Consider the following 27,612-nt stretch of genomic DNA (forward strand, 5'->3'; position numbering starts at 1 on the left):
CTTTCCCATGGTCAGCCAAAGGTCACTTTGGCAACCCCAACTGGGAGGGAAACAAATAGGAAGGCCCTTCCTAGCCCTAGGCCCCGCGCTGGCTCTTGGCTGGCTGTCCCTGCTGCAGCTCTGGCTTCCTGGAGGAGGACCAAGGGCTTGAAGTCAGAGAGCTTCCAAGCCTACACCCTTCCCCCAACCCTGCTCTGATCCCAGCAATCTCCCATCTCAAAGCGTGAAATGGGGAGTCGGGGCGAGGACCGGAGAGAGATACAGCATGCCGTAGTGGATAGAGCATAGACCTGGGAGTCAGAAGGTCAGGTGTTCTAATCCCGGCTCTGCCACTTGTCTTCTGCTTGACCTTGGGCAGGTCACTTTACTTCTCTGAGCCTAGTTACCTCATCTGTAAAATGGGAATTAAAACTCTGAGCTCTGTGTGGGACAAGGACTGTGTCCAACCTGATTATCTTCTATCTTCCCCAGCTCTTAGTACAGTACCTGTCACGAAGTAAGCACTTAACAAATACTATAATCGTTATTATTATTATTAATTTTATCTTTCACTGGTTCAGGGCTGGTTACCAGTCACCAAGCCAGGGATTCTTGATTCTACTTATCTTGATGATGTTGTCTTGTTTTGTTCTGTTTTGCTTTGCTGTCTGTCTCCCCTGTTTAGACTGTGAGCCTGTCATTGGGCAGGGATTGCCTCTATCTGTTGCCGAACTGTACATTCCAAGTGCTTAGTACAGTGCTCTGCACCTAGTAAGCGCTCAATAATACTATCGAATGAATGAATGAATCAGTACCGGGGATTGAGGATAGGAAGCTTGACTCTATTCTCTCTTCTCTTTATTCTCTCTTTATTGCTGAATTGTACTTTCCCAGCACGTAGTACAGTGCTTTGCACACAGTAAGCGCTCAATCAATACGATTCAATGATTGAATGACTCCAGCCCTCTTGGCTCAGTCCCAGGAGTAGCAGGACTGGCAGGAAGAAGGGGATCAGAAATCACTGGGCATTAAATGAGGGTGTAAATCATCCATCACTGTTAATCACGATTCCAGGAGATCCCTGATCTGCTCCTCAATGTCCTTTCGGTTCCTGGACATCCCTGGCCCTTCCTGTTCCTAGGGAGCTGGGACCTTGTGGTCCAGGGCATTTGAAATAGAGATGATTCTTAACTTTTCACTTCTTCTTTATGCATTATCAGCCAGAGGCAATAGCAGATACAGTGGCAGTACGTGGTATTAAACTATACAGTCTTCAGAGGAATGTAAATAATAGAAGAGAGTTCTAAAAGTTCCTCAATTATCGATCAGTCAGAGGTATTTGAGCTCTTACTGTGGGCAGAGCACTGTACTAAGCACTTGAAAGACTACAACACAACTGACACCACCCCTGCCTGGCCATCTTTATGGTTGTCTTCTTCCTTACAGGCTTCAATTCCAAATCTGTGGCAGCCTAAATCCATTAATCGAAGGTATTTGTTGAGCGCTATGTGCAAAGCCCTGTACTAAGTGCTTGGGAGAAAACAGTGCAGCCTACTTCTGAAATGATATAAATTATTCATCTATATTATCGTCTCCCCCTCTAGACTGTAAACTCATTTTTTTAGTGGTATTTTTTAAGTGCTTACTAACTGCCAAGCACTGTTCTAAGATAGATCCAAGCTAATCAGGTTGGACACAGTCCCTGCCCCACATGAGCCTCACAGACTTAATCCCCAGATGAGGTGACTGAGGCACAGAGAAGTGAAGTGACTTGCCTAAGGTCACACAGCAGTTGGCAGAGCAGGGATTAGAACCCAGGTTCTTCTGACTCCCAGGCCTATGCTCTATCCATTAGGTGATGACGCTTTTCCAAAATAGACTCCTAGCACCTTGAGCTATGCTAAGGACAGAGACATTGCAGGGCAGGGCACGGGTCTGCCAACTCTGTTGTATTACACTCTCCCAAATGCTTAATACAGTGCCCTGCACATAGTACGCATTCAATAAATACCCACTGATGATCATGACGACTTTACTTCTTAATAACTCCACTGGTAAACATCTCATTGCCAAAGATCATTCAGTGGTACCCAGCTGCTCTTGAGACTTCTGTTTTGCAAATTTTTTAAAATCTATTTTGACTCCATTATCTTTTAGCCCATTTGACTCAGGGGACCCCAGGCTAGAAGTGCCATTTGGGAAATTGCATTGCATTGCTAATTTCTTAAATTAATTACTACTAAATAGTAGCTCATTATCTGTCATTCGTTTGGAGAAGCAGCATGGCGTAGTGGATAGAGCACGGACCTGGGAGCCAGAAGGTTATGGGTTCTAATTCCGGCTCCTTCACTTGTCTGCTGTGTGGCCTTGGGCAAGTCACTTCACTTCTCTGTGCCCTTGGGGATGAAGACTGTGAGCCCTTTGCAGGACAGGGACTGTGTCCAATGCAATTGTCTTGTATCCACCCGAGCGCTTAGTACAATGCCTGGCATATAGTAAGTGCTCAACAAATGCCATATTTATTACCATTATTATTATTATAATTGGAGCAAAGTTTACAAAAATAGAATTAATATGAGTTATCTCAATTGTGTACATATTTAGTCTTGCAAATTTTCTGGAAAGTTTAAATAGTAATCAGTATCTAAACATGTGTCCCCTTCATATAAAACAAGCAGCATGGGGTAGTGGAAAGATCACAGGAATCGGGAGACCTGGGTTTTCATTTTAATCCCTGCTTTACCACTTGCTGCTTGTGTGAAGAGAGAGGAGACATGAGGTGGAACACTGTGTCCCTTAACAAAAATAAAATCCCTTCCCTGTAAATTGTGTGGCTACATTCCAAATATCCATTGTTGTACTCTTATTCCCATTGTACGATCTGAACATTGCCTCTAACAGTCACGAAGTTCTTGTTTCATATTTAACCTCTTCTAAATCTGTCATGACAACATTTTTTGAGCACTCATGTCTGTTCAAAAATCCTACTTCAATCCTCTTTTGTGTAAACTTTTTACTGCGATCTGGTCTTTTCCATTGGATGAATACCGTATTTTTTATTATGTCTGTCTTTACAGATCTGTAGTTGTCTCTCTTGCCCATCATGTGTTGCTCGAGCGTGCTGCTGACGTTTTCCATACTGTAGGTGCAGCTTCATTTGAGTTCTCATCTTCTTCCTCTAATGAATGTATGTTAAACAATTATATTCCTTACAACAGTAACAGATTTTTTTCCAAATGTAAGGCATCCCTGGGTTTGATGATTCTCATTACATACATCACAGTTCAATGTCTTTTCCATTCTCACTCTATGGTCCCATTTTCTTATTTGATCCACCTCACCTAGACCCTAGTTTTCCTCTGCCATATCACCTTGTCTATTGTTTGCTTCCTATTAGTCCCATTGGTAATGAATTCACTTCAGCTACTTGACCTAGTTTAATGGATTTGTTTTTAATCGATCGGTTTTTCCCCCTCCGCATATGACCCGATTTCATATTCTCATCTCCATTTGACTGCTAATGGAGGATTGCTAGAATACTGAAAGGGAGTTTGGGCTTCAATTCTGCAACACTCCCAAATAGGCTGCAAAAGTTGAATTAGCTGCCTTCTACCTTACATTCTATGTAAATTGATCAAGTGTCCTTCATATCCTTCTATTATCGGGTTGTAATTCCTCTTTTTGAGTGCTGATAGACTAAAGCCACTAAACAGTGAGGCGGCTTGGACCATTGTTTAGGAACAATAGTAAAAATATTCAATCTGTACTGAGCTGTCCCTGCCTTTGCTGTCTGTCACCATCCCTGTCTTTTCCTTCCTGTTACTGATTCAGGCGATTCTCCCACGGCAGTGCGGGTTGCTCGTCCTGTTCCATCCACAGCTGGACTTTTGCCCGGCGACAGCCAGGTTGCTCTCTCCTCCCAGTATCCTGAAGGCCCCCCAGTCTGGACTTCCAGGTTCCTACCCTCCTGACTCCTCCTTTGTTCCCTCTGGTCCCTGCTGCTTAGTACAGTGTTTTGCCCACAATAAGTGGTTAATAAATACAATTGAATGAATGTGGCTCTTTCCTTCCTTTCCTTTTCTCCTGTTCCTACTTTCATTCCCGTTTTATTCTTCCTGAAGCTCAACCCTCCTTGTTGCACTTTTGTACATTTTGTGTGTGTGTGTGTGTGTGTGTTGGGGGGTGGGGGAGGTATTTATCGAGTGCTTACCATGTGCAGAGCACTCTACTAAGTTCTTGGAAGAGTATAATTCAACAGAGTTGGTAGCCCCCTTCCCTGTTACCAACAGGGAGCGATACTGTGGACATACTATAATAATAATAATAATAATGTTGGTATTTGTTAAGCGCTTACTATGTGCCGAGCACTGTTCTAAGCGCTGGGGTAGACACAGGGGAATCGGGATGTCCCACGTGGGGCTCACACTCTTAATCCCCATTTTACAGATGAGGTAACTGAGGCACAGAGAAGTTAAGTCACTTGCCCACAGTCACACAGCTGACAAGTGGCAGAGCTGGGATTCGAACTCATGACCTCGGACTCCAAAGCCCTGGCTCTTTCCACTGAGCCACGCTGCTCCTCAGCTGCTCCTCAAATACTATACTATTTGAGCACTTCTCCCTCCCCTTTGTAAGTGATTTTTGGCCTATCTCCCCAGCTATAATGTAAGTTCTTTTTGGGAAGAGGTCATATCTTCTTCTTTATTTGCCCAGACCTTTAGTACAGTGCTCTGCACACAGATCGGAAAACACAAACTGGAGGGAGGAGGAACGCTTCATTCCACCTTTCAGCTGGTGTGATGGGAGGCCACCTGAAGCACGAGAAGCAGCTGGCTCAGTGGATAGGGCACGAGCCTGGGAGTCAAAAGGACCTGGATTCCAATCCTGACTCCACCACATGTCTACTGTGTCACCTTGGGTGAATCACTGCACTTCTCTGGGCCTCAGTCACCTCATCTGTAAAAGGGGGATAAGAATGGGAGCCTCAAGTGGGGCAGGAACTGTGTCCAACCTGATTACCTTGCAACTACTCCAGCACTTAGAACAGTGCTTGGCACAATGTAAGGGCTTAACAAGGACCATTATTATTATTATTATCGTTATTATTACTGTGTAATACTTACAGGGGTGGTTGGATAGCAGTTGCAGGGCCGGGGAAGAGTAGAGGTTACAGCCTCTTCCTCCAAGCTTGTGTAGCAGCAGCCGCCTCCACTGTTGCCATAATTGCAGCTTCAGTGGCTGCTTCCTGGACATTTCCTGGAGTTTTCTGCCACAGTCTCGATGAAGCAGCGTGACCTACGAGAAAGAGCAAGTGTCTGGGAGTCAGAGGATCTGAGTTCTAATCCCAACTCCACCTAATGTTTGCCTTGTGACCTTGGGCAAGTCCCTTAACTTCTCTGGGCCTCAGTTCTACGAGAAGCAGCGTGGCTCAGTGGAAAGAGCACGGGCTTTGGAGTCAGGGCTCATGAGTTCGAATCCCAGCTCTGCCACTTGTCAGCTGTGTGACTGTGGGCAAGTCGCTTAACTTCTCTGTGCCTCAGTTCCCTCATCTGTAAAATGGGGATGAAGACTGTGAGCCCCACGTGGGACAACCTGATTCCCCTGTGCCTACCCCAGCGCTTAGAACAGTGCTCTGCACATAGTAAGCGCTTAACAAAATACCAACATTAGTTCTACTGTTCGGCCTCTACTTAGACTGTGAGCCCCATGTGGGACAGAGACTGCATCGGATCAAATTACTTGTATCTACCCCACAACGTAGAACAGTGTTTGGCAAATTGTAAGTGCTTAAAAAATGCTCATGTGCATGTATGTACGTAGATGTGTGTGTGTAGGCGTGACTTCTGGTCTTCCCTATCCTTGTTTCTCCATTCCTAAGAGAAGCAACATGGCCTAATGGAAAGAGCATGGGTTTGGGAGTCACAGGACCTGAGTTTTAATCCTGTCTCCGCCACTTGCCTGTTACCTGTTACATTGTACTCTTCGAAAAGCTTAGTACAGGGCTCTGCACACAGTAAGCGCTCAATAAATACGATTGACTGACTGGCCGGCTGTGTGCCCTTAGGCAAGTCACTTAGCTTCTTGGTGGCTAAGTTTTCTCCTCAGGAAAAAGGGGAGTCAGTAACTGTTTTCCTTTCTACTTAAACGGCGAGCCCCAAGTGGAACAGGGAGTGTGCCCAACTTGAATATCTCGTAACTTCCCCAGGGTTTAGAACAGTGCTTGACACATAGTAAGTGCTTACCAAAACCCATTTTTAAAAAGCAAGCCACATTCCTATCATTTAGCAGCCCAGAGAACTGTCGGCTTTTTATTTTTTGTATATAGATTATTGCCTCTTCAAGCTCCTCTTTCAGATTATAGACCACTTACTCTCTGGAACGAGACAAACTCTTGTTAAAATTGTTTCCAGTCTTGAACAGAACTCAGTTTCTAGCTGTTCCCTAGAAAATTGGAACTCTTTCTTTACTTCCCAATCCAGTCCGTGTTCAAACTAACTCCTGTTACCACACTGTGGGACTTCAATGGAAGTGAGCCAGTCGCTGTGAGTTTTATGAAACAAATAAAATATTTAATTAAAAGATTAAACTATTTACAAGTGAACAGTTGTCCAGCTTTAAGTCTGCTCCTTCTCAGCTCTCCACCCTGTGCGGAACTGCCTGTATCCGACACCATTCCTCTCTTAAGGGGAAACTCTTCCCAACCCCGTTAATCTTTCATGAAGGAAATATTTGTACTTAAAGTTCAATTCGATTCATCCCAACTGAGGACATTCAAAGGGTTTATTGACTAATTCTAGGTGCTGCATAAAGCCGCTTGACTTGCCCGCCTGAACTACAGGAAGGGAAGCATAGCAGTTAACTGCTGCATCACAAAGGAAGAATCAAAGAAATTGTCCGGTGACTATCTAATCAGGCCATAGGGTTTGGCTGAGTGGATGGAGGACTCAAATAGTGTCAGGTTTCTCAACACCCCCCCCCCCATGCCATCCAAGGCACCCCCAATACTGCCAGAGCAGAATAGACAGAGAAGGAAGTGGAAACACATAAGCCCAGGGGATTCTCCTCAAACTGTGAGAGAGAAAGACACACACTCTCTCTTTATCTCTCCCTCTCCCGATAATATAGTGTTCTGCTCTGCACACAGTAGGCATTCAGTAAAGACCATTTAATGAATTATATTTGAATTCTAACCTTTCCAAGTGCCTGCAGAAAATAAATCAGTTTAGTATTTTTTGGCTTTAGCCTTACTTAGTCTTTGGCGATAACATGGCCTGGTGGAAAGTGCATGGGACGGAGTCTGGACAACTGAGTTCAGACCCCAGTTCTGCCAAAATCTTGCTGCGTGACTTCTGACAAGTCACTTAACCTTTCAGGGCCTCCATTTACTCTACTGTAAAATGGAGATTCAATACTCTCAATCCTACTAAGACTGTGAGCCTCATGTGGGCAAGGACTGCGTTAACCCTGATTAACTTAGATCTACCCTGGGCCTTAGAACAGTACTTGGCATGTGGTAAGCACTTGGGACTCACAGTTTTAATCCCCATTTCACAGAGAAGCAGCATAGGATGGTGGATAGCGCAAGAGCCTGGGAGCCAGAAGCACATGGGTCCTAATGCTGGCTCTACCACTTGGTCTGTTGTGTGACCTTGGGCAAGATACTTCACTTCTCTGGACCTCAGTTGCCTTATCTGTAAAATGGGGATTGAGACCATGAGTCCCACGTGGGACAGGGACCGTATCCGACCTGATTTGCTCCTATCCAACCCAGAGCTTAGTCCGGTGCCTGGCACATAGTAAGCTCTTAGCAAATACCATTATTATTAAGAAATATCATAATAATATCATTATTATCGCTTTCATTAATAATGATAACCACTCAGTTTCGGTTTCCTTATCTGTAAAAAGGGATAGGTTAGATTGTGAGCCCTGTGGGACGGAGGACTTCGGCTGATCACATACCCTTGTTTCTACCCCAGGGCAAACGCTCAATAAATGCTAAAATACTTAGACTCAGTTTTTCCCATGTGCAATGGGAAGATTACTCACATATCGAACAGTTTAGCTAGGAGGAGGAACCAATTAAAGCGGTGGTTCAGCCCTTAATGAGGGCAAGATGATTTTGGAATTTATCTACAGACCTAACTTGAAGAGCAGAGGGAAAGATGGACAGAAAAATCCACATCAGTCATCTGAAGGGAAAGAACAGAAAAGTGGTTTTCTGGCAAGAAGAAAGACAAATCTGTACAGGAGCCAAGCTAATTATGAGCTATTGTGCTTTCCATAAACACTTGGTTGCAGTCTGGGATCCACAGACCGAGTGTGGAGCTGAGGGCAGCTGGATCAGACAAAGGGACAGCAAAGAGGTGGACCCTAGACTTTCCTCTAGACTGTAAGCTCACTGTGGGCAGGGAATGTGTCTACTTATTATTATATTGTAGTCTCCCAAGTGCTCATTACAGTGCTCTGCACACAATAAGCATTTCGATAAATGAGACTGATTGATAGACTCAATCCCCAAAAGCATCATCAGCTGCTGAAGAGAAGCAGTAGCCATTTACCGGTCGGGATTGTACTTGTTGAAATTGATGCTGTTGGCCCAACTGAGCCTTCTACCCCGCCTGCCCTCCCAGGATGACCATGTTGCTTTGAAAGACCAGGCCCATCTCCTCCAAGAGGCCTTCCTTGTCCAAACCCTCCTTTTCTCTTCTCCCACTCCTTTCTGAGTCACCCTGTATCACTCCCTTTATTCATTCCCCCATCCAGCTCCACAGCACTTACATACATATCTGTAATTCTATTTATTCATATTAATGTCTGTCTCCCCCTCTAGACTGAAAGCTCATTGTACACACTGTGTACAGCTCTGCACACAGTAGGTGTTCAATAAATACAGTTGAGTGAATGAATAGTCTGCTAAGGGACAGTGCAAGCCCTCTGAATTCAGCTCTATGAAACTCTAGTATAAATCCAAGTAGTTCCATTGAAGCCCCGGCAAGGAGCATCTGGGAAGAACAGAGGACTCTCCGTGGATGCTTTCTAATGTTGTACTCTTTTCTGCAGCATGGAGTGGTTAGGGGCCAGTTTCCACCCGCTAAGCATAATTCAATTCTGTGCCACACTGTCAGTTTTCCCTGGAATCGAATGCTGACATCGCTCCTGAAACTTGCCTCCGGACACTTTTCTGAGCCCTTCATCTCAAAACCCTCAAACCTGAACTGCGAGGAGTTGAAATCTTTATAAGCGATCCATCAGTGGTATTTATTGAGCACCTACTATGTGCAGAACACTGTACTAGCACTTGGGGGAGTAGAATATGACAAAATTATGTCAGGCAGATCAATGGTCTAGGTATTCTTGATGCCCAGGGGGAAAAGGTGTGATGAGAATCCCAAAAGAAAAGCAAACACTGAAACCAGATGTCTGCCCCTCCCCCTTTCTTCATGCTCTAAGCCCTCAGACTCCAGAAGAGTCCCGAGCAAACACAGAAAGCCAGGAGAGGAGAAGCCGGGCAGGAAGGAGAGGGAAGGCATAATCTTAACCTCTGTCAGGCAACCAGACACATCTGTGTCAGATCTTTCTTTACAGCTCGTTAAAGGAAACAGGCAGAAGAAGCCTCTCAGCAGCTCCTGGGACCCAGCATCCAAGAATGAAAGGTTGTTGTTTCAAACTGTTATATGTGTGGGTATTTGACAGATTTTTTTTCTAATACATTTGTGCTTGGGAAGCCACCCTGGGTTTGGGGAGGCGGGCGGGGTGGGTGGAAGGGACCTCAGGGGTGTATTTTGTATCTCCCTTTGCAGGTGTTCAAACTTCTTTTACCTGCCACAAAAAAGAAGCTTTGCTGTTTGAAGCATGTGCTTTCCTGTTGGAAGGAGCGGCGGCACTGTGTTTCGGGACAGGATCCTGCTTATCTGAGGTAGCAAGATGCACATTTTTAAAAGACACTGTTTTCCCCTGTGTCACAGAGAGGCAGGAAGCAGGTGGTAGAGAGTTGCCCCCATGCACCATCCAAAGCAGGCTTTGGGGTTTGCCACCTCCAACTGTGTCCTTCCGGGTGTCCGTATATCTGATCGCCTTGGGGGTTTGATCATTTCTCACCGAGAGGAGAATGCAAAGGATGAGTTGGGTCTGTGCAATGCCAGAAGATCTTGGACTGGAATGAACCAGCAGGGAATGTCTGGGATTTAACCTTCAGGTTAAGTGACCAAGAGGAAATGGAAACACAAACTCTGTGGCTAAATCAAAACTTGGGCTGGAGAAAGACATCGTCCCATTGCTGCTTTTCTTCTTTTTTAAAAAAATGTTATTTGTTAAGCATTTACTATGTGCCAGGCACTGAGCTAAGTGCTGAGGTAGATACAAGCTTATCAGGTTGGATACAGACCCTGTCCCTTTTGAGGGTCACAGTCTTAATTCCCATTTCTGAAATCTGAGGTATAGAGAAGTTAAGTGACTTGCCCAAGGTCACACAGCAGACAAGCGGTGGAGCCAGGATTAGAACCCAGGTCCTTCTGACTCATGGGCTCCATGTTTACCAAAATTCTTATCAAAATTCTCTCAGTCATCAAAACGATTAACCCAGACAGGATCGACTCTTGGATCTATTGGTGACTTTCCCTCCATCTCTCCATCAATCGATGGTATTCACTGAACACTTATTGTGTGCAGAGCATTGTACTAGAGAAGCAGCGTGGCTCAGTGGAAAGAGCATGGGCTTTGGAGTCAGGGCTCATGAGTTCGAATCCCAGCTCTGCCACTTGTCGGCTGTGTGACTGTGGGCAAGTCACTTAACTTCTCTGTGCCTCAGTTCCCTCATCTGTAAAATGGGGATGAAGACTGTGAGCCCCACGTGGGACAACCTAATTCCCCTGTGTCTACCCCAGCGCTTAGAACAGTGCTCGGCACATAGTAAGCGCTTAACAAATACCAACATTATTATTATTATTATTACTAAGCACTTGAGAGAATATGAAACAATAGAGTTGGTATATGCAACCCCTGCTCACAGCAAACTTACTGTCTAGAAGGGGAGACAGACATTAATATAAAGAAATAAATTACATATATGTACATAAGTGCTGGGGGACTGAGGGTGGGGTGAATACCTTACGTCCAAAGGGTTCAGATCCAAGTACATGGATGGAGGAAGAAGAAATCGGGGAAAAGAAGGTCTAATTGGGAGAAGCCTCTTTTAGGACCTTAGTGGGGCTGAATAAAGCATCATCATCCCAATATTTTGCTGCCACCAGTGAGACAACTGCACCTATGAGTGTGTGTTTTTGAGAGAGGCTGTCTTACATGCTTAGTCCATTAAAATACAGTAGTGGACCTTTTTGGTTTACTGCCATTTGGAGAAGAGAAACCATGGCTAGGAGGGGGAAGGTATATCTTACGTATTGCCAGAAGGACATGCACTCAAGTAGTTTTTGAAGTCATTTTGGAAGAAGCGGGGATAACTTGCACTGCATCATTCACCTTCTCTCACCTGGGCCCTCTGCGGCCAGCAGCCCACACTGTACGATAAACTGGTCGAGAAAACAGGTGCAGTTGGTGGCCACAGAACTGACAGAATCAGGGCCCCATTGGCCCCTGGGAGAAACTGTGAAGAAATATATACGATAAGAAATAAGCAATCACATAAAAAATAGATAGTCACATCAGTGTTCAATGGAAGGGGATGGAGGGGGATTAGTACGGAAATGCCTCTTGGAGGAGGTGATTTGAAGGAGGATTTTGAAGGAGGAGAGGAATGTAGTTTGGTAGATTTGAGGGTAGAGGATTTTCCAAGTAGGGAAAAGGGAGTGAGCAATGGGTTGGAAATGGAAAAGTCATTAGCAAGATTCCGTTAGAAGGTTGGCTTGGGAGAAGCAAGAGTGTGAGGTCTGTGTAGTAGGAGAAGAGAGCAGATAGGTAAAAGGCAGCTGCTAAAGAGTCTTAAATCCATCACTACATTTTCTCCAACTTTCTGAGGCAGTTTCCTGTGCCTCAGAAGCCATATAATATCTTTATGTTTCCCTCCTAGATTTAATTTAAACGAATAAATGTGTCTTCAAATTCCTCCTTCCTAAATCCTTCCCATGAAGTTTGGCCAAATTAAACCCACCTGAGTCCAGACGTTCTGGTCACTCAGGTTATTCCTCCAGAAACTTTCTGTAATTTATATCTCTTACGGTGTATGTTTCCGTCACCTGAGCAGATTTTGGAGTTTGAATTTGCCCTGTTTCCCCCATCAGATTGTAAACTCCTCAGGGAGCCAGGCCTTGTTCTTCCTTTGGAACATCTCATAAATCCTGGTCCAGAAATCTGGACACAATGGGAGCCCCCTGATAACTTTCCTACTGGAGTGATGATTGACCTAAGGAGAAGACTCTGGGGTGATTTAATAGCATTCTTCAAGAGAGATGAATTATTTTACAGGAAGTTGTTCTCTACCTCCACTGCAGACAGAACCAAGGGGAAATGTAGAATGAAACATGTAGAAAAAAGGCTTTAGAAAATATTTGTCTCTCCCCACCACAACTGGGATCCTTATGAAACTGCTAACGCTCTCCTTCTCAAATCAAATCAGGGTTGCACAAAGTTCCCTTATCAGAGATACTTCCCTGGGCCAAGGACAGCGGAGAGTCCTACCCTATCTTAATGTGGATCCCAACATCCTATGCAGCAATCTATCTCTAACGACAACACGATCCTGTCTTCTCCTCCAAACTACCTGCCCATCCACCCTTTGGTGTCCTGGAATGGACAGATGTGAGCAAAGTTGGCAATTTTCCTTTACGTAATGTGTATTTTAAATGTGATTTTCAGATAAAAGCAAGAATGCCAAAAAGGAGCCTATCCTTTCTTGTGTTCAATTACAGGCCCTTCAGCGTACTGCACATAAGGAACAACTCCAGAGCCTAAGCCAAAGAAAAAAATATCTGCTTTTCAAATAAGCACTTCAAAAGGCTGGGGATATTTTTGGCTGAGCTCAGAGGCCGGGAAGCCAACAGTTAATAGGATCAGAGACTCACCAGTCGGAGTCTTTGCAACCTGGAGAGTGTATTAGAGCATTTCCAGCGATGTCTCCCTTTAACAGGAATCAGAGAGCACAGAGACCGTTTATTCTCCTGGGCCACCAGAAGACATTCAAGACTACGTTTGGACTATACCTACCACATCTATGTGATTGACTCCCAGATCTACTTCTCTAACCCTTCCTTCATTCATTCAACCATATTTATTGAGCATTTGCCACGTGCAGAGCACTGTACTAAGCGATTGGAAAGTACAATTTGGCAACAGAGACGATCCCTACCCAACCATGGGCTCACAGTCTACGACGGGAGAGACAGACAAGAAAACAAAGCAAAACAAGTAGACAGACATCAATAGCATCAATTTAAATAAATAGAATTATAGATATATGCACATCATTGATAAAATGAGTAGAATAATAAATATGTGCATATATACGCAAGTGCTTCTTTCCTACTTGCAAAAGACAATCGCTAGTTAGGGTTTGTATCCCTGGTTCTGTATGGGTTTTAAGACCTTCCAGGAGAAGTTGCTTTCTAGACCCGTTCCTTCTCATCTACTCTTCAATCCCACATTTAATAATTGTGGTATTTATGAAATGCAAACTAAGTGCCAATCATTGTGCTAGGCACTGAGATGGATTCTAGATATTCAGACCAGACCCAGTCTCTGTCTTACACAGGGCTCACCTCGTGCCTCCAGGAAATCTCAACCTGGTTGTCTCACAGGCACCTCGAGCTCAACGTGTTCAAAACTGAACTTTACATTCTCACTTTTAAACCCTTGCCTCCTCCTACCATTTCAGTCTCTGTAGAGAACATCACATCCTCCTATCCCAGGAGCCCGCAACCTTAGTGTCACCTTCAACTCCTCACTGTCTTTCAGCTCTCATTCTAAATTCTGCTGGTTCTTCCTCTCCATTTCTTGGTCCCACAAAAATAGCGATTCCCCACTCCAAACTCCTGTCATAGCATGGTTCTTCTATGGTATCGCTCTCCTCACCAGCCTCCCAACCTCCAACCTCTCCCACATCAGGCTATACAGCCCATGCTGCTGCCTCTAGCATCTCCTTGAAAAGTCGTTCAATGTTATCCATCTCTCTTCTCACCCCTGCAATGGCTACCCTTCCCTCCACATCATCCTCTACGGAGTTGATTTCAAGGCCCTCCGCCAACTCCCCTCATCTTACCAATTATTTTTCATCCACTCTTCTATAGCTAATATTCTTTGCTCCACCGTTTTTAACTGAACCTTGCCCTCAATGACCCCGTCTCCAACTTATCATGTTCCACCAGCCTGGAACTTCCTGGCCAACCAAATCTTCCAGACCACAGGTCTCCCCATCTTCAGAGCCCTCCTACAATCTCACCTCTTCCAAGAAAAAGTCCTTGATTAATTCACAAGCCCTTAGTTGTCTCAACCTAACGTCTACCTAACAGCATTTACCTTTTTTTAATCCTAGAGACAGGTTTTACACACACGTCTTCAGCTATCTTACCCTGACATATTTGGAATATATCTGCTGCATACTTGCTCTTACTCCCACTCTTACATTCTGTGAACAATTTGTGTCTGTCTCCCCCATTAGATTGGGAACTCCTTGAGGAAAGGAAATATGTCTTACATCTTTTGCACTATTTCAAACATTTAGTAAGGTGCTTTACAGTCAGTAGGCACTCAGTAAAGACCACCGATTGATGAATCGAGAGCTTCTAGAAAATAAAAGAGCATAGTATTACTATGAGGATTGTACTATTAAGCACTAAGCACTTAGGGACATATCCCTAATACTACTGTACTTTCAATCAGTCAATCGTATTCACTGAGAGTTTATTATGTGCAGAACGCTGTACTAAGTGCCTGGAAGAGTATAATATAACAGAGTTGGTAGACACTATTCCTGCCCACAGGGAGCTTTACAATCTAGACGGGGAGAAAGACAATGTAACTAAATTACAGATTCATACAGAAATGCTGTAAGGCTGACGGAGGGGGGAATAAAGGGGACAAATCCAAATGAAAGGGTGACAGAAGGAAGTAGAAGAAGAGGAAATAAGGGCTTAGTCAGGGAAGGCCTGATGGAGGAGAAGTGCTTTTAAAAAGGTTTTGAAAGTGGGAAGAGTGATCGTCTGTCAGATATGAAGAGGCAGGGAGTTGCAAGCCAAAGGGAGGACATGGGAGAGGGGTTGGTGGCAAGATAGATGAGATCGAGGTACAGGGAGCAGGTTGGCATTAAAGGAACAAAGCATGTGGGTTGGATTGTAGTAGGAAATCAGGGAGGTAAGGTAGGAAGGGGCAAGGTGATTGAGTGCTTTAAAGCCAGTCAGTCAGTCACATTCATTGAACGCTTACTGTGTGCAGAACACTGTAGTAAGTGCTTGGGAAAGTACAATACAACAACATAACAGATACATTCCCTGCCCACAATGAGTTTACAATCCAGAGGGCAGGGAATGTGTCTTTGGTGAGAAGCAACATGGCTTTTGTAAAGAGCACGGGCTTGGGAAGTCAGAGGACGTGGGTTCTAATCCCGCCTCTGCCACTAGTCTGCTGTGTGACCTTGGGCAAGCCACTGACTTCTCTGTGCCTCAGTGATCTCATCTGTAAAATGGGGATTAAGACTGTGAGCTCCATGTGGGACAACCTGATTACCTTGGATCTACCCCATCACTTAGAACAGTGCTTAGCACATAGTAAGCGCTTAACAAATACCATTCTTGTTATTGTTATTAAGATGTGTCTGTTTGATGTGGAGGTAGATGGGCAACCACTGGAGGTTCTTGAGGAGTGAGGAAACATGGAGAGAATGGTTTATAGAAAATGGGCAGGTGAGTGAAGTATGGACTGAAGTGGGGAGAGACAGGAGGCAGCAAGGTCAGCCAGGAGGCTGATTCAGAAATCAAGGTAGGATACGACAAGTGCTTGGATTAACTTGGATGGAGAAGAAAGGGCAGATTTTAGTGTTGTTGCGAAGGTTGATATGTATATCATATATATTATACATGCATGTAATCCCCATTTTAGAGCTGAGGGAACTGAGACACGGAAAAGTGGACTCGATCAAAGTCACACAAAAGATACGTGGTGGAGCCGGGATTAGAACCCAGGTCCTTCTGACTCCCAGGCCCATGCTCTCTCCATTAGGCCAAGCTGCTTCCTTACCATTTCATTTCCAGTTTGAGAGGCTCCCGCAAACCTTGTTGCTATTGCCAAGGGAGCTGTGGGGTGGAACTCTGCCCTCCCCTGCCCCAAAAGCTTGTTGTGGGCAGGGAATGTGTCTGTTTATTGTTATATTGAACTCTCTCAAGTACTCAGTATGTGCTTTGCACACAGTAAGGGCTCAATAAATACAACTTAATGAATGAATGAAAACTTCCCTCCTCATTGCCGTTATGGGGCTTGTGCTCCCCCAAAGTGTGGGGCTGTGAATCTAAATAGAGGGGCAATGGTCAGAAGGTGTCTTGATGGAGCGGAATTCTTCCTAAACCCACTAAAAACTCTGGTGCTCGCCTCAGCTCTGCCGTTCTATGCAGTAGATTTGAATTCCAGAATGACTGGCTGCTGACATCTGTGGGACGCACACCTGGTTTGCTTCATTTCTGTTGGCTCCTGATGATAAGATGGTATGCCGATAATCAAGAGAATCTCAGCACAGCTCTAAGATTGCCAGTCGCTTCTCCCAACCAATAAAGCCACGTCTGGATTTGCAGTCATGTACAATGGGCAGACTAGTAAGAGGTCCTTTAAGCGAATATATCATCGTGTGGAATTCCTCAGCCAATAGCCTCAGAGTAGGCTGAGGAGAATGAACTTCCAAGTCCCAGAATTGTGAAAAAGAATGACTTTTTTCCCCGACTTACAGACAGATAAAAAAAAGAGGCCTGGGGAGGTAGTGTAAATGAATCACGGACCCTAGTCCTGACACTCGAAGTCTTCTCTCCAGTTATGAGGCCACGCTTCCCCCTCCCCTTCAGATACAGACAAGCTGTTTCTCTGTGTAAACGAATAATAAATCACCTCAGGAATCCTACCGCCAGTCAAGATCTCAGTGAAACCGAGAGGAAATGAATTCTATGGGAAAGCGATTTTGTTTGCCAGAATTTCTATATTAGGCACATGCATTTTTCCAAATAAGTTGCATTAAAATGTACATTCCTCTGTGTGAAATGAAGAGTCAACAGTATGCTGCTGATGGCCTATTAGTCAGTGATCAGATTTCTTACTCCAATATTTTTGAGGCTTCTGCTTCTCCCCTCTGAGTGACAAACTGCTGCTGCATGTAGGATTTAGGTTGGACAAAAGATGAATGTCCTGCCAATGACACTTGAATTAATTAGGTGCACAAACAATATCATTTCTGGGCCAAACAAAAAACCCAGCTAGCCTGGTATTCGATCTCCAACAGTGACAATAAGGAGGGAAGATGGTGTTTTCATAGTCTGTGTCGGTTCCCCTCTAGATTGTAAGCTTGTTGTGGACAGGGAATGCATCTGCTATATTGTTATACTGTTCTCTCACAAGCGCTTAGTACGGTGCTCTGCATACAGCAAGTGCTCAATACATACAACTGACTGACTTCCTAGGCATCCATCCCAAAAGCCATAGATAAATCATCAATCTTAGCTTTTCCTTCTTCGACCCTAATTCCCCTCTAGAATTACGCTAATTATGAATCTCACATCCTTGAGTTGATCCAAAGTCCTCTTGAACTTATTGATATTTTCAGTCATTCATGGAGGAAGGGGTAAAACCTCTTCCTCTGGAGGGCTTTAAAAATATAATAAGAGTCTCATCCACCTGGAATGCATGGTCCTGCTTAAGTGGGCTAAAAACTGAAAGACGGCCCTTCCAGTCGGTAACTGGAAAAGGATCCTCTCTTGTTCTAGTCTTCAGACCAGACAGCACTGGAATTAAACTCATAAACGTAGTCTCCATGTTTCCTACTTGATTTACTTAGACTGTGAGCCCCATTTGGGATAAAGACTGTGTCCGACCTGATTACTTAATAATTATCCCAAGCTCTTAGAACGTCACTTGATACAGAGTAACCTCTTAACAGATGCTACTGAAAGGAGAGGCACGGCCCTAGGACTCCTAATTTAGGTAGTCCTCCCACAGTTCTAACCAGAATTAACTTTCAGACTGTCTGCAGCTGATCACCAGGACCACAGAGGATGGTCCAGTGTTGAGGACGTTAGAATTCCACTGGTGTTCATTCCTCAAGAGTCCCAGTCCCTTCCCACAGAGGGTTTTGACTGTAAGTCAGAATTTTGAACTGGATCGTGAAGTAGATTAGCAAAAAGTGTAGAGAAGAGAACGTCGAGGTGGAATTTGCAAAGAAAGTTGTCTTCTGGGGGTGGCTCGAATGGAAGTACTGAACTAGCCCTTTGAGTCAATATGTTCCAGAGACACATCAGGTCTAAACCAACACCCTGGGATCAGGTTGGAAACTGGGATTCTGCCACAAATCAAAGCTCCTCAGGGTTCTAAACCCAAATGGACTCCCAAGTCCTGCCAAACAGCAATCTGATGGTGACTCTGAAACCAACCCCATCAATCAACCTATCAAGAGATCAATTGCATTTGCTAAGAACTAAGTGTTAGGGAGAGAGTAACATAGAGTGAAGATATAATTCACACTGTTCTCCCAGTATAGACTGTAAGCTCTTCGTGGGCAGGGAATGTGTCCGTTTATTGTTTATTTTAAAAAGCAATGTAGTACAGTGGATAGAGCACATGCTTGGGAGTCAGAAGATCATGGGTTCTAATCCTGACTCCACCACTTGTCGGACATGTGACCTTGGGCAAGTCACTTCACTTCCCCGTGTCTCAGTTAACTTATCTGTACAATAGGGATTGAGATTGTGAGTGCCACATGGGACAGGGACTGTGTCCAACCCAATTTACTTGTATCCCACCCCAGTGCTTAGTATAGTGACTGGCACATAGTAAGCGCTTAACAAATACCATAATTACTCTCCCCTCTCAAAGCCTTATCGAAGGCACATCCCCTCCAAGAGGGCTTCCCAGACGAAGCCCCACTTTTCCTCATCTTCCACTCCCTTCTGCAGTGCCCTGATTTACTCCCTTTGCTCTTCCCCACCCCTAGGTCCCCACAGCAATTTTGTTTATATCCATAATTTAATTTATTTGTATTGATGTCTTTCTCCCCCGTTCTAGACCATGAGCTCGGTGTGGGCAAGGAATGTCACTGTTCATTATTGTATTGTACTTTCTCAAGGGCTTAGTACAGTGCTCTGCACACAGTAAAAGCTTAATAAATACAATTGAATTGAATATTATTATTGTTGTTGTTATATTGTCCTTCTCCCAAGCGCTTAGTACAGTGCTCTTCACATAGTAAGCACGACTGAACGAAACCCTGCCCTCAAGTAGCTTCCACTCTAACTGGGAAACAGGCACAAGATAAATCATAGATACAAGAAAATGCTTAAATAATAGAGTATGTAAATCAATATGTACAGAAGTGCTGTGGATGGTTGTGAGGGCATAAGTGCTGGGAGGGGTGCACAAATGATGGCATAGTAGCTGGGACAATATGACCTGAGGGAAAATAAAAACTGACTGGGGAAAGAAGTCTTAGGGAAGTGGGATTTCGGAAGGGCTTGACGTCAAGGAGAGGTGTAGTCTCGCAGATCTGAAGGGGAGGGAGTTCCAGTCAGGAGAAAGGACATAAGCAAAGGCTGGAGGTAGGAGAATTGGCAAAAAGGAATATATGCTTGAGAGGAACAGAGAATAATAGTAGCAGTACTGATAATAATGTTTATTAAGCACCTACTGTATGCAAAGCACTGTATTAAGCCCTGGGAAAAATCACACAGGTGAGAATTAGACATGATTTCTGCCCTCCAAAAAGCTCACAATCTTAGAATGAAGTGGGGAAATTGTGTCTTCAGAGTGAGAGAAGAAAGTGGATGGGTAAAAGGAAGCAGCATGGCTAATGGAAATAGGTTTGGGAGTCAGAGGATCTGGGTTCTAATTCCTGCTCCATCACTTATTGGCTATATCACTTGGGGCAAATCACTTCACTTCTCAGGGCCTTAGTTACCTCATCTGTAAACTGGGGACTAAGAATGTGAGCCCCATGTGGGAAAGGGACTGTATCCAACCTGATTACCTTGTATCTACCCCAGTGCTTAGAACAGTTCTTGACACATAATAAGTGCTTAACAAATACTCTAAAATTAAAAAAAGAGGGATACTGGTACTATACTGTAACTCCATAGGATAATTGAGGGTCAAATCAGAAGCCGGTGGGTGGACCTAACCTAGATTGACCTCAGGGGATTCAATCAGGAAAGGGTTGACTTGTGGTTTCCAGAGAATGGAATGCCCGCTGGGCCTACAACTTTCAACACTGTCATAGACTTTCATAATCCATGTTAGCTCCCCTCTAGGCTGTAAGCTCGTTATGGGAAGGGATTGTGTCTGTTACACTGTTATGTCGTACTCTCCCACGAGCTTAGTTCAGTGCTCTGCACGCACTAAGTACTCAGTAAATACGATTGACTTACTGACTCCCTAATAGTCCCAGCTATAAATTATTGCAGTAGTTGAGTCTGGAGAGCACAAGTGCTGTATCACACCAGCAAGGTCTGGGTCTTAGAGATGTTTGCCCTTTGTTTCTTTCTAGGCACAGTTGAAAGAAAGTGTTTTGCTCATTCAAACTCCTTTAAAGTTTGTGAACCAAAATAATCAGCAGAACACCCAAGTAGCTATAACATAAAATGAAAATAAATGGTGGTATTGGTTAAGTGCTTATTATGTGCACAGCACTGTTCTAAGCTCTGGGGGATACAAGGTGATCAGGTTGTCCCACGTGGGGCTCACAGTTTTAATCCCCATTTTACAGATGAGGTAACTGAGGCACAGAGAGGTGAAATGACTTGCCCCGAGTCACGCATCTGGCAAGTGGCAGAGCTGGGATTAGAACTCACAACCTCTGACTCCCAAGCCTGGGGTCTTTCCACTGAGCCACGCTGCTTCTCTATCCAGATTGACATTCTGGGAACATCTTTCTTCACTGTCAGGGAGCAGAATATTTCAAGCATAGGATCTGTTTGGTTGGTCAGTGCTCTCTCCTCCAGAAACAAACTCCTTCTAAAGTTTATATATTGTTTACAAATAATACATATGAATTGCCAGAAGCATTTTCATATACCCACCCCATTCCTTTATCTGACCCTTCTGGGGTTTGAGCTCACAAGCGGCCTCATTCTCTCCTACCATCCTTCACACAAAGGTGTTTAAACTGGCTCAACTTAATGAAAACTTCTCCAAAAGTTTGTGTTGGCTCCTATTTCATTCCTACTGGTTGGTCCAATCTTGCCCAAAATGAGGGCTCAGTATTGCTCAAACTATCATTTATTAGTCTTCCTTTTTTTGTAGAAAGGAGAGAGGTGAAAAGGTGAGAGAAGAAAGAAGGAAAGGAGAAAAAAAGAGAAAAGGAAGGAGGGAGAAGTGGGAGAGGAAAAAAATGGAGAAAACAGTAGAAGAACCAGGAAGCCAGAATGCTTTCACGGGACTAAACACTTGGGTCAGAGAAGAAGTTTAATATCTTAAAAGTCTCAAATATCACCTTGACAGTCAGCTCTGGCTTAAGGACCCAACACTCAGATACAAGATAAGGAACGAAATCTCTCCTGGAGATTAAAACCTGGAATCACGGCATTCATCTTGTCACAGTTTTAATTGAAGGCAGAGATGAGGAGAAGATCTTCCTATCTGAGATGCAGGGACTGATAAAGGGAAAGAGGAAGTCAGGCTAGAGTCGTAGATCTTGTAACAGGAGAGAAAGAATTCTGAAGATAAAAATTCCAGGAACCGCCTGAAAACATGGAGCTGGTCTAAGGGGATAACTACTGCACAAGAGGCAACATGAACCCTCTAGGAAAGGGAGGCTAGCTGCCAGCAGGCAGAATACTGTACATTTTGCATTTTGAAGCATCTCTGGAGTTTAGGCATAAGATTCATATTTCATGATGTGTAGAGCCCATTAGGGATGTCAAGTGATTGGGTCTCCGCCATCGACTAACAGGCAGCAGATGCAGCTCGGAGATCAGACATCTTTCAAGAACCAGGAAGCCCCACAGGAAAGGCCGGACTCCAATCAGCTTCCAGGAAGCTTTCTCTCCACGGGGATTCCTTAGAAAGGTAGATGACTTCTCAAACGCTTCGCCCGGCACGATGAAGACAGAAACCTCTGCAGATGGGAAACAACCTTACGTTGTCCATGTGGCAAAAGAATTAGGGATTTCTGATGAAGTGGGATGATTGGCAGTGAGTAACTCCTGGGCCGCAGGTGACTCACTTGAAGATCTTTCAGCTCCCGGCAAATTGAAACGCTCCAAAAGGGAGGAAACGAGGATGGAACCAGAAGTCGGAGATGGAGGCTGAAGCTCAAGCCCAGTGTCTATTGGCTAGACAGCAGCACGATCTAGTGGCCGTTTTCGAAAACCGTTTATCAGAGAAGGTTCTCAGGGCTAAGTCCTCGAAGACTTTGACCCTCCCCAGGAAATTTAGGAGTATGGTCCAATTCATAATAGTAATAGCATTTATTAAGTGCTTACTGTGTGTAGACCACTGTACTAAACGTTGGGAAAGAGTGTAGAGGTAGGAGGGGCTCTCATCATGCCTGATGGAGAACTTTGGGGAGGGGTTTTAGGGAGGAAAAAATGGGGTCCTTTGGAACCAGATTTCAAAATCAAACACAGTCTTACGTATTTTTTAAGTCATCGTGCCCTGACACATGGAAATTCTCTTTAAATTTTGAAGCATTAGCTTTTTGAATGTTTTGAAACGGTTCCATGAAAACATTGCCAAAAAATGTTTCTAAGACAAAAGTTAAATAAGAAAAGTTGTTATGAAAATGGGAAACAAAATTTTGTTCAGACCCCACTCCACTATGGAGGGTGCTCTCTGACTTCCCTGTTGCCGTCCTCTTCAACCCAAGCCTGCTTTTGGAAGGAAATAAAATCAAATGACAGGAAAGTGACTTTCGAAAGTCATGAGGTGAGTCCTGATTTTAAGTCTTGTATGTTGACCAATTACTCAACTGTTTTACTATGAATTTATCTGGTCTGGACACTAGTTTTCATTTGTGCTTTCTGATTTCTTTTGCAAATTCTCAAGAAACACCTTTTAATTTTTTGCCACCAAAGTCAATGTTGTATATTAAGTGTGTGCTGTTTCCCAACCCCCCTATGTTTTCAATTAATTGAGAAGATATAAATAACCAAATGGCAAGACAAATTTTATTTCCAGAGCACGTTAAAAAAAATAAGCAAGGCATAGTAGTTTCCTTTGACTAAAAAAAAAACAGACTAAAGAAATAGGGTCCATGAATTCTACTCCCATCTCTGTTATTAATAATGTTGGTATTTGTTAAGCGCTTACTATGTGCAGAGCACTGTTCTAAGCGCTGGGGTAGACACAGGGGAATCAGGTTGTCCCACGTGAGGCTCACAGTCTTCATCCCCATTTTACAGATGAGGGAACTGAGGCAACTGTGACTTGCCCACAGTCACACAGCTGACAAGTGGCAGAGCCGGGATTCAAACCCATGACCTCTGACTCCAAAGCCCGTGCTCTTGTTATTGACTCGTGGCTTCAGAAAGTCATTAAAACTCTTTAGCTCCCATTTTCCTTATATGTACCCCAAAAGTTGGACTAATCTCCTATGTCTCAAGGAATAGTCCGTGGTGTGATGCTATGTTCCTAGATGTAGAAATGATTGCAGAAAAAGGAAAGGAAGATTGCGGAGGGAGGACTTTAAAAGTTTGGGAAATGCAACGCCTGGCAAAAAAGAAAAGAAAAACAGATGGAAAAAAGGGGACTGTGAATGAAAGGATAGAAAGGAAAAAAAAAACAAGAAAAATTCTCCACAGCTTATTTGCTGATTTCAGTTGATAAAAATTCAATAAGGAGAAGACTGATATAAGAAGAAAAATATATAATGAATTTTTAAGATGAAGTATGTATCATTCCACTGTTCTTACATTTAATTGTGATAGTCAGCATTGTCTTTTGTCTATTTATTTCTTTACTTTTTTTTTTCCTCATAGTTGATGGTCTCCCTCATGCCACAGCTCCACTGCCAGGATTGAACAGGAACAGATGTAAGTTTCCTCGGAAGACCACATAGTTACTAGGGTCTGACATTCAGCAAAATGTATTTACTCTTCTCTCATAAGAAGAGAAAAAGAAAATGAATGGGTTGTTTCCTGACCATGATAATAACGTTAGTATTTGTTAAGCGCTTACTATGTGCAGAACACTGTTCTAAGCATTGGGGTAATGCAGGGTAATCAGGTTGTCCTACATGAGGCTCACAGTCTTAATCCCCATTTTACAGATGAGGTAACTGAGGCACAGAGAAGTTAAGTGACTTGCCCACAGTCACAGAGCTGACAAGTGGCAGAGCCGAAATTCGAACCTATGACCTCTGACTCCCAACCCCATGCTCTTTGCCCTGAGCCACGCTGCTTCTCTAATCCCATAATACACTCAGTTCACGTACATCATTGGGGAACACAAATGGGGGGGGGTGTTCCCCCTGCCAAAAAAACCCTAAAGAAAATCCAAAAGACATTTGCTGCCATTCTCTCTGCCATTTCAGCCTCCACTCCACTCCTGAAAGCTGAAATCCAGAAGGAGCCCAGAATGAGGGATCACCTAGCAGCTTCCAGATTCTGAGACAGCTACAGACATCTTTCCTGAAAGTATTTGCAACTCCCATCTATTAGCACATAACTCCAACTTTCAGTCAATCCAGAAGACGCAGGAGTGCCTCTCCTCCCCCAGTCCAGCCCAGTGCCAGGGAGAAGCTACTTGCCAGGAAGTGCCTTGTCTCTGTTGTCTTCTCACTCCCAATTTATAAATGTGTAATAAATGTGCCACTCAACTTGCTATCCAAACCCTGCCATCCCACTGACTTTCCTATCGCTGTAGACGGCAGCACCTCCTCCCTGTCTCAAAACCTCCCAATCTTGGCAATATTCTCAACTCATTTCTCTCATTCAATGCGTACATTTAATCTGTCATGAAAACCTGTCAGGATGACCTTCTACACACCTCTAGAATCTGCTCTTTCCTCTCCATCCAAACTACGACCATACTCATTCAAGCTCTCATCCTTTAATAATAATAATGTTGGTATTTGTTAAGCGCTTACTATGTGCAGAGCACTGTTCTAAGCGCTGAGGTAGATACAGGGTGATCAGGTAATCAGGTTGTCCCACGTGAGGCTCACAGTTAATCCCCATTTTACAGATGAGGTAACTGAGGCACAGAGAAGTTAAGTGACTTGCCCGCAGTCACACAGCTGACATGACCTCATGACCTCTGACTCTGAAACCCAGGCTCTTTCCACTGAGCCAAGCTTGACTACTGCATCAGCCTCCTCGCTGATTTCCCTGCCTCCTGATTGTCCCCTCATTCAATTCATTCATTCAATAGTATTTATTGAGCGCTTACTATGTGCAGAGCACTGTACTAAGCGCTTGGAATGAACAAGTCGGCAACAGATAGAGACGGTCCCTGCCGTTTGACGGGCTCACGGTCTAATCGGGGGAGACGGACAGACGAGAACCCCTCCAGTCTATACTTCACTCTGCTGCTCAGAATCGTCTCAGGGAACATGTCTACCAACTCTCTTGTACTGTAGTCTCCCAAGCATTCAGTACAGTGTTCCTCACACAGTAAGCGCTCAATGAATACCAATGATAGATTGAGCGGAGATCGTTTCTACCAACTCTGTTGTATTGTACTTTCCCAAGCGTACAGTGCTTTGCATACAGTAAGCATTAGATTCATATCACTGATTGATTGACTTTGATGCCCAGAGGGGACAGAATCATATGCTGACCGTACACTAGATCATGCCGCTTCCCACTAAGTGTCAGTATTGTACAGTTCAATAGCTTAATCAGCACGGGCTGCACTGATTTTAGGCCACTCACCTTGCCCCACTATGGTGACCTGGACTAACCAATTCCCATTCCTGGGGGTCTCTGATCTGGAGGAAAAATCCCCCCTCATCTTACTCTTGGACCCTGCTCCCGCTATACCAACGTGGCTGGACGTGGTCAGAAGAAGGAGCAGCCATTTAGATTGGGAAATTCTGGCCCCTTCCTTCCTGTTGCCCCTGAAACCCACCCTCAATTTGCCCTCACCCCCAGACCTCACCAGTGCTATTCCCATCCAAGGTAGCTGAGAGACGCCCTTGACATCTCCGAGCCATCCTCAGTCAATACAGCCCCCAGCCTGTCACCTCCCATTTTTCCAGCTCTCCCCAAGGCCTCAGGACATTGGCTTCCACCTCTCACCAAATTATCCCTCTCCTCTGAGGACTAACCCCAGCTGCAACTACTGCTTCCATTTCAACCGCCGCTGCTGCTACTGAAGAGGGAACCCCAGATTCCTTCGATGCTCTTACCGGTCCAGGGAAAAGATGAGGAATTCCAAATCCACTCCCAGTTGCAGCTCTTGCTTGGCCTGATCTGTCTCCCCAACCCATTACTTTTCCCTCTCTCTCTGCCAGCTTAGCCCCAACATGGACTTAAACCGCTTAAAACTAACCTTGCTACCCTCACACTCAGGGAGCAGTGGATCCTTAGGAAAGGGCCTACGGAGTTGATCCCCCCTAAAATTTAACAAAGGCCTTAGTATTATTATTATTACCAGTAATAATAGTGTTTGTTAAGTATGTACCAAGCATTGTACTAAGTGCCGAGGTAGATACAAAGTAATCAGATCCCATATGGGGTTCGCATGTGTCTATTTATTGTTATATTTCACTCTCCCAAGCGCACAGTGTTCTGCACACAGTAAGCTCTAAATAAATACAATTGAATGAACAGTCTAAGTAGGAGGGAGAACAGGCATTGAATCCCCTTTCTGCCGTTGAGGGAACTGAGGCACAGAGAAATGAAGTGATTTGCCCAAGATCACATAGCAGCCAAGCGGAGGAGTCGGGATTAGAATACAGGTCCTTGGAGTCCCAGGGCTGTGCTCTTTCCGCTGGTCCTCAGTGTGCTTCTGGTTTTGCCTGGTTTTCTCTGCATTTGCCTGAATCCACAAGTAACTTTTGGAACCGTGCAGGAAGGAGCAAAAAGGACAGCAGTAACAGCAGCAGCAGCAGCCATTGCCGAATAAATGCTTTCTTCCTGGAGAGCAGAGGTTAGCGCTCTCCTTTGACATTTCTCTCAACAGTTTCCCCTGGAGGATGAAGAGATGGCAAGAAACCCCAGGGAGGGAGCAAGTCCATGAACAATCCTGGCTCTGAGCCCTTTTGATCTGCTCTGAGTGGCCTCATTTTTTAGGTGAGCACTGTCTGGGAGAGACTGTATCTTCAAGGATATGAATATATACAAATATACCATATGGACAGATAAAAATATCCCCATTAATGACAAAAAAAAACCTCATAAATGAATACGAGACCTCTTTACCTGTCTACCTACCATAAATGGGTAGTATTCTCAGCCTGAGCTGGACTGAGGAATGAGAGCGGGAACAGCTGCAGGTTGTGAAAGAGACCCCGGCAGCTTATACAAAGTTGTTATTCTCTTTATTGGGTATCCCATTAAGCAG

The 27,612-nt window shown here is 44.4% G+C and overlaps 1 long non-coding RNA gene across 1 annotated transcript in view; it reads right to left on the reverse strand.

Moving 5' to 3' along the window:
• Positions 1–2,503: 2,503 nt before the first annotated feature.
• The window catches only part of LOC120638527, a 29,137-nt gene continuing 4,028 nt past the window's right edge, over positions 2,504–27,612 (reverse strand). The window contains exons 2-4 of the long non-coding RNA XR_005660220.1: positions 11,468–11,581; positions 5,103–5,274; positions 2,504–3,157 (exon numbers count right to left, since the gene is read on the reverse strand). This is a non-coding gene — a long non-coding RNA (uncharacterized LOC120638527). The remainder of the gene's footprint in view (positions 3,158–5,102; positions 5,275–11,467; positions 11,582–27,612) is intronic.

This window comes from Ornithorhynchus anatinus, chromosome 7 (genome assembly GCF_004115215.2).
Source record: "Ornithorhynchus anatinus isolate Pmale09 chromosome 7, mOrnAna1.pri.v4, whole genome shotgun sequence".
In the NCBI taxonomy this organism is placed as follows: domain Eukaryota; kingdom Metazoa; phylum Chordata; class Mammalia; order Monotremata; family Ornithorhynchidae; genus Ornithorhynchus; species Ornithorhynchus anatinus.